The 6,600-nt window shown below is 34.8% G+C and overlaps 1 long non-coding RNA gene across 1 annotated transcript; it reads right to left on the bottom strand.

Annotated features, from left to right (window-relative positions):
* Positions 1 to 2,559: 2,559 nt before the first annotated feature.
* Positions 2,560 to 4,955, bottom strand: LOC107837784 (uncharacterized). The gene is made up of 2 exons (XR_001663828.1): positions 4,600 to 4,955; positions 2,560 to 3,332 (listed from the first exon to the last, which is right to left on the bottom strand). It is a non-coding gene; the product is annotated as an uncharacterized LOC107837784 (long non-coding RNA).
* Between the last annotated feature and the right edge of the window lie 1,645 nt (positions 4,956 to 6,600).

Here is a 6,600-nt window from a genome sequence, read left to right as displayed (position 1 = left end):
CTGATACTGCTTCCACCTTTACACTGATATCCACCTGAATCACTGATGACGATGCTTTGAACCAACAAGTAGAATATCCCTTTCGACAGATTTGATCTTTTCCATTCTGTCTTGATGCGATTGGTATTGTTGTCATTGAGACAAATATTTTTTTCCTCAACTTTAGACCAGCACATTGTTGGTAGTAAATTGTTGCAGAGCTTAACTGGACATTGAATCCTGAGTTTTTCTCCAAGATTCGCTTTATAAGTCGTGTTGCGACGAACTTGTAGTTCTGGAGTGCATTCGTCATCTGCATCAGGAAAGAACCAGACATTAAAATGTCATACCTGCGTGCTTTTTTTGGCTGCCTTATTTACACTATAAAGGTAAAAATTTAAGGTGCATTTTACAATAATGCAGTTTGATTAATTAAATTTGACTCGAAAAATCGTTGAAAAACCAGGACACTAGATGAGTTTTGACTTGTGCAGAAAAATGGAAATAATCATTTCAAAAAAGTGAAAATCTGCTTATTAAATGTTTAAAATGCAGCTATTTTGATTAAAGTACTTAGAGTTTTGGACTTTTCATGTCCAACATGCTAAAAAAACATATTTTTATTGAGAGCTATAAATTATTCTTCACAAGTTTTAGCTAACAATTTTTCAGGAGCCTTTTATTCTGAACCTGATAGAAGTATAAAGTCACACACATGAACAAGGAATGCAAAAGACACATATTTTTGAACTACAATAATCTCAACATGCTTGAAAAGGAGTAAGAGGACGTAAGAAACTCATGAACTCCTTTCATGTGAATGTTGTTGGAAGCCATGAGAAAATAACGCTCCAATGCCATCTACCACCTATTTGCCTCTGCAGCAGAGATATTTGAATCACTAGCTATGTCTGCCTGTACCAAAGTTCTTTGGCGATATCAAAATATTTCTAAATGAGCACCATCACTTTCACTGACCAAGTAAAACACACGTTTGCAACACTGCTACCCATTCAATGCATCTGTGCTGCAAAGATTGCAGCAATTATCCAATCATAAGGTTCATACTCAACCTAAACCTGCTCCACACACATCACCAAGCTGGATGCTGAAAACAGGAATTAAAACCTATGTTATAATTAAATTACAACAGTTCAGTAATGCTGTAATTTAATTACTATTTAACTTATTTGCTATTTAGTTGTAGCATAATTAAATAGTTTGTTAGTAATAATTTAACTTACAGCAAGATAAATATTGCTTAGTTTGTCACAATGCAAATAACACACTTGATTCTGTCACATTGTAAAACAGTTGACGTTAATATCCACATTGGAACAGAAGCACATCAAAAGTAACAAACATGCTTTAAAGACGCGGTAGAACTTAATTTTCCACAAAATCCACTTCATTTCCTGATGTTTAGACTCACCAAACGCTTTCTTCAACACATCGCCAAATATGGCAAGACAGGAAACAGCGTGACAGTAGCTTTATGTGAAATATCTCTTAATCCTATATATTTTTAAAAAATATATAATAAAAATAGATATTACTAGTTTAGCTTGGCAAAACAGAATTAAAGACGTCCAGCTCCATGTCTTGTTGTTTTAGTTATACAAGTCAAGTTTCAAAGGCTGCATTATTTAGTCTATGCGTCATCTTGTCAACTGCGGAACTGTAAAAGTACTGGTGATGTGAAAAAGTTTAGTGAAAAAGTTTTTTGGTATGTTTTATTAATATGTCACATTAACCTTAGCTGTGTTACATTTTATCTAGTTTCTACCAATATTTATTTTGGCATTTAAGCAAAAAAAAAAAAAAGAAATGATTTCGACTGAATCTTCATCGCCGACTAATATCTATTATATCTTAGTTTAATAGTTAATGAAACTTACCATCAGCATCAAGAGGAACCATCAGACTGGCAGAGATCAGGGCATAAAAAAGGATTTTAAAGCTGTAAGACATCATGTTGGTAGTTTGATGAAGCGTCCACTTTTGTTCAGCTACTGTATGTACTGAGTTTAACACCACAACAGATGCGGTTGATTTACTTCCTGTTTGCGATTATGGGGGTTCTGTAGACCCTCCTGCAAATGCTAATAGTTTTGATGAAGTCGATACAAGAAGAAACATTTGTTTCCACCATTGCTCATTGTACTACTAGAAAAAAGAACCAAAGAAAACCAATGATTTAAATTCAAGTTCATACAATTTCAGCTGTGGATATAAAAGAAAAATTTAAAGCTAGTTAAAGTTCAGGCTTTTGTGACATAAAGAATGAAACCGTTATGTTCATAACTTTTTCCACCGTTAGTGCGGCGAACAGTTAAAACCAGAAATGTACATACACGATGCTACAGCAAATCAAACTAAAATGTTCCTGTTTTATGTCAGTTTTTATGGTCAAAATACTGCTTGCTAATGATATATATTGTACATATTGCAGTGGAGTTTTTTGTGCTCTTCCCCTGACTGATTCCTTTCTACAATGAAGTCATTTAGATGCAATTTCTCTGCAAACACTGCAAGTCACTAAATGTCAGAGAAATTACACAAACACAGCAGACTTATATATAAGATTAATCAAATTTATTCATTAAAAACACACAGATTATGTCAATCTGAGACTCTAATCGTGAATAAGTCTTTGTGAAACACAAATACAAATGATAAGTCACAATATGGCTGTCTATTTCAAAATTTTCAGAATGTACAACTAATACTTTGGGTACAATAAAAACAGTTATGACGGGTGAAGTTAGTCTCCTTTCAAAACATACATTTACCTAAGAAGAGAAGCTTATTTAATCATAAATAAATAAAAGACAGGAAGATGAGAACACAGTACTCTGTAGTCTAGACAGTCCCTCTTGAACGTAAACTTTATACAGGATGTGTGCAGATGTGTTACCTGTACAGGAAACATGACTATTACCTGTCCTCTGTCTCACTATTCTTTGTATCGTAAACAAAAGCTGCCTCACACTTTCACTTTCACATCTTTGCAGTTTGCCTTACAGTAGTTCAAGAACACAAAAGCAAGCAGTTGTTCTATAAAAGCTCTACGAGTTCAGTTCAGTTCTACTCAGTTCATTTTCATAGATGTGATGGGAAGAACCATAATCCTCACTTCTCTGGCCTTTTTCTGCAGAACGGATACAAAGTTCAATGAATTACAGCTCTCAGATCATGATAATCAGCCACCTGTATTTTTAGATCTAGACTCCTACCTGTGATCACAGGACGGGATTTCAGGAAGTATGTAAGTAAGACAATGGTGACAAAAATCTTAATGACCATAATGCGGAACATGAAATGTTTGAACATGTCCAGATTGGTCAGCTTCTCTGCAAGAAAAGAGAAGAAAGTAAACAATTTTAAGAAGGAAGGAAAACACTGCATGTGTTCAGATGTGTTTCAGTCTGAAAAGTGTGGCGCGCATTCTTGTTTAGCTCTCTGTAACCTGATACCCTGAGGTAAAACAAAAAAAAAAAGTCCCATTTCCACATGATAGACAAAACCTACACTGAATTTGAAAGGAAACCTTACACTACACATCATTCATTTGGTAGGAGCAGCATCAGGCTGTGGGATGTCCCTCTTAAACATCATCAGGGAAACTGATTAGGTTTGATTGGAAGGTTGATGGAGCCACATACCGATCAGCCCTGGAGAAAAAACTGCTATAGAAGCTGAAAAGTAGAGCTGGACCAGCTCCAAACACATTCATGACTTAGAATGGCCCAGTCAAAGCCCAGACATAAAGTCAATCGAAAATTTTTGTTAAGACTTCATGTTTACAGATGTTCTCCGTTCAACCTGACCCCCCTCAAAGTATTTTGGGAAGAATGAGCAAAAATGTCAAGAGATGAGAAGTTTTGACTTCTGTTACTTTAACAAAAGTCTCTAGTTATTGGTTGCGCTTTTATTTTTGTTTTGGAGTTTTCAGGAAAAGGCCAAATCATAAAAGATTACACATGACCGGCTGCTTCTTCAACCACAGTATTAACAGTGAGGTATCTGAAACAGATGTAGGCGCCTGCGATGCAGCAGCTGTGTCCACCAAATTGAGGTCAAACACACTGCAGAAACCCACAGCGCATCCTGTGGTTTCAAGTTTTTGCCACTTAAAACATGAATTAAACGGCTTAAAATTAGCGTAACTAGAATATTAAGTGTTAGCAATATTAATAAAGTTGGAAACATTTAATATTTAGGAATTTCCAGGCTGAACTGATTCTTTAAGTTGAGCAATTTTTGGTGCTTTTCACATTCGTTTTGCTTCAGAAAGTCAGAAAAGCAGATTTCCATTTGCTTTTGCCCTTTATTTTTCATGATATTTCTCATTTTATGCAAATTAAGGAAGAAAAAGTAAACAAAAATGGAAAATACAAACTAAAAACTGCTACGTAGCCTGAAATATGTCTGTATATTATACAATATATAAGTATGGCGTTATGAAAATCTTTCTCTGTAATATTTTAAGGTACAAGTTGTTCTTTCTTGATGTCTACTTTTCTCAAATATTTACACAGAGAAAGTCAAAATGAATGTTTTTGTAATATATATTTAAAAAAATAACATCGACAGATTTTTGTAGTAATAATAACTTACTGTTGTCATCCTGTGTGCCTCCGAGTACCACTAGGATCAAAACATAAAAAAGGACTTTATAGCTGAAAAGTTTCATGTCGGGCACCTGAGAAATGATCCCCTTCAGTAAAGCCTGGCTGCGTTCTGAATTTTACAGAAAGTCGCATGTGGTTGGCTTTACTTCCTGTTGTTGATTACGGGGGTCTTTGGGTAGACGGTTTCTGCTCAGTTCCTCCAGTAAATGTGAATCTACCAGCTTTGATGTCATTACAGGAAGAGACCTCTTTTTTCTCCACACGTTTAACTTCAGTTAATCTGTGTTGGGGATTTTCTGTAAGGGAAATACTCATAATTACCACAAAAAAAAAAGAGTCAAATCCACAAAATTAAATCCAGATTTTTTTTTTTAGATAAGCATTATTTCATTGCACACAGTGATTTGGATTACATTCTACCTTTTCAAGGAATCACAATCAGTAATCAGAATAAAATGTTCAGTCACAGTGAAAGCCAAAAAATGACTCATCTGATATCGTCCGAGGCTACAGTACCAGAAATGACTGAAATTGTTCCAAACAGTGATTTCAAGTCATGCACATGCAATAAAATCAGTTATTACTCGAATACGTGCAAAACATTCAAAAGAACAACAACAGTTTTGTTTGCTTCCCCTGTTTACATCACACATTATAGTTTACAGGCTCAGTTTGTAATTGCATTCTTTATTGTCAAAGATCTGAGTCACTGTTTGATTGTCACACAAAAAACAAAGTTTCATATTTGAGGAGAGAATCCATATAACGCCTGTACTTGTACCTCGTAGCAGAGCAAGAAAAACATACATTCATTGAAGACGAAAATACGAGTTTGATGTTTCTGTCGGAACTTTTGTAAACTGACTATTACAATGTTAATATAAAATAAACCTCATTTTATTTATAATTTTGCCAGTTAAGAAGTTTCCAGATCAACTCACCGTTTTGCCAATCTGTCTTTAATTTACATTGTATTCCTGCCTATTTCCACAATTTTGCACCCATGTACTTTACCAGTGTGTATCAGTTTAATTCACTAAGCGTTTTTATAAATTGTAGATGATATTGTATATGATATTGTACGGATAATTTTGAGTTTACGCTGTAGTATTAGATTATTGATTGAAATAACATAATCCTGTGGTAGACAGATCCTTTTAAACCTGAACAAAATTACCTGCAAAAGTAATTAATGCAAAAGTTTGAATTGACCAGCACCTAATGCATTAACATATTTAATTTAATTTCCCTTTGGGATCAATAAGAAATTTTTGAATTTGAATGTGAATATATCACATTTATGCCTTATGGCATAAAGGGGCTCAGATATTTTCACATTTTTATCTTTTCTTTTATCTACCTGCCTGATATAATTAGTCAAATCACTGTTTTTTCTAGTTCTCATTCAAGCTAGCTGCTGAATATCAATTATTTCCGAAACGTGTCTTGTAGCTCACATGTGACTCAACATTTCCAGTTTAAGGAAGTAAAATATGACGACCTATGGCTGTTCTTGAAACACAAATAACAATGTGGTAACTTTTTGGTGTTTGGTGTCTTTTAGCTTTGTGTTTGCAACACGCTAACGACAGAGAATAGCGTACCTTTTTAGGTCTCAAGCCACTGATGGAGGAAGACAAAAAGATAATAAAATTGTCTTAAAGCAAATTAGACATGATTACAAAATAAGGTTTTAGTCTCTTTTAGCTCTTTATTATGCTGTGGTGCCAACTAGCTAGCGTGTATTTAGCTAAGCGGCTTAGGTTTGCTAGCGCCAGCAACTCTACTGTGGTTGTTCAGACATTTTCTGTGGACTGAGTTGGTGAGGAAACGCTGACTGATTTCTGTATCAGTGTTCTTGCGCCTGAACCGGTGGGATAACCTACTTATTCATCTCATTTAGCCATTGTGGTGTACTTCTTGTAAAGCACCAAGTGCAGAAAAAGGGTCTTTAAACAAAGTGCAGACTGAAGAAAATGAGACAAAT

The sequence above is a fragment of the Poecilia formosa genome, unplaced genomic scaffold, assembly GCF_000485575.1.
Source record: "Poecilia formosa unplaced genomic scaffold, Poecilia_formosa-5.1.2 Scaffold175, whole genome shotgun sequence".
NCBI lineage: Eukaryota > Metazoa > Chordata > Actinopteri > Cyprinodontiformes > Poeciliidae > Poecilia > Poecilia formosa.
The sequence above is the reverse complement of the archived record's forward strand: the minus strand, read 5'-3'. Positions and strand labels throughout refer to the sequence as shown.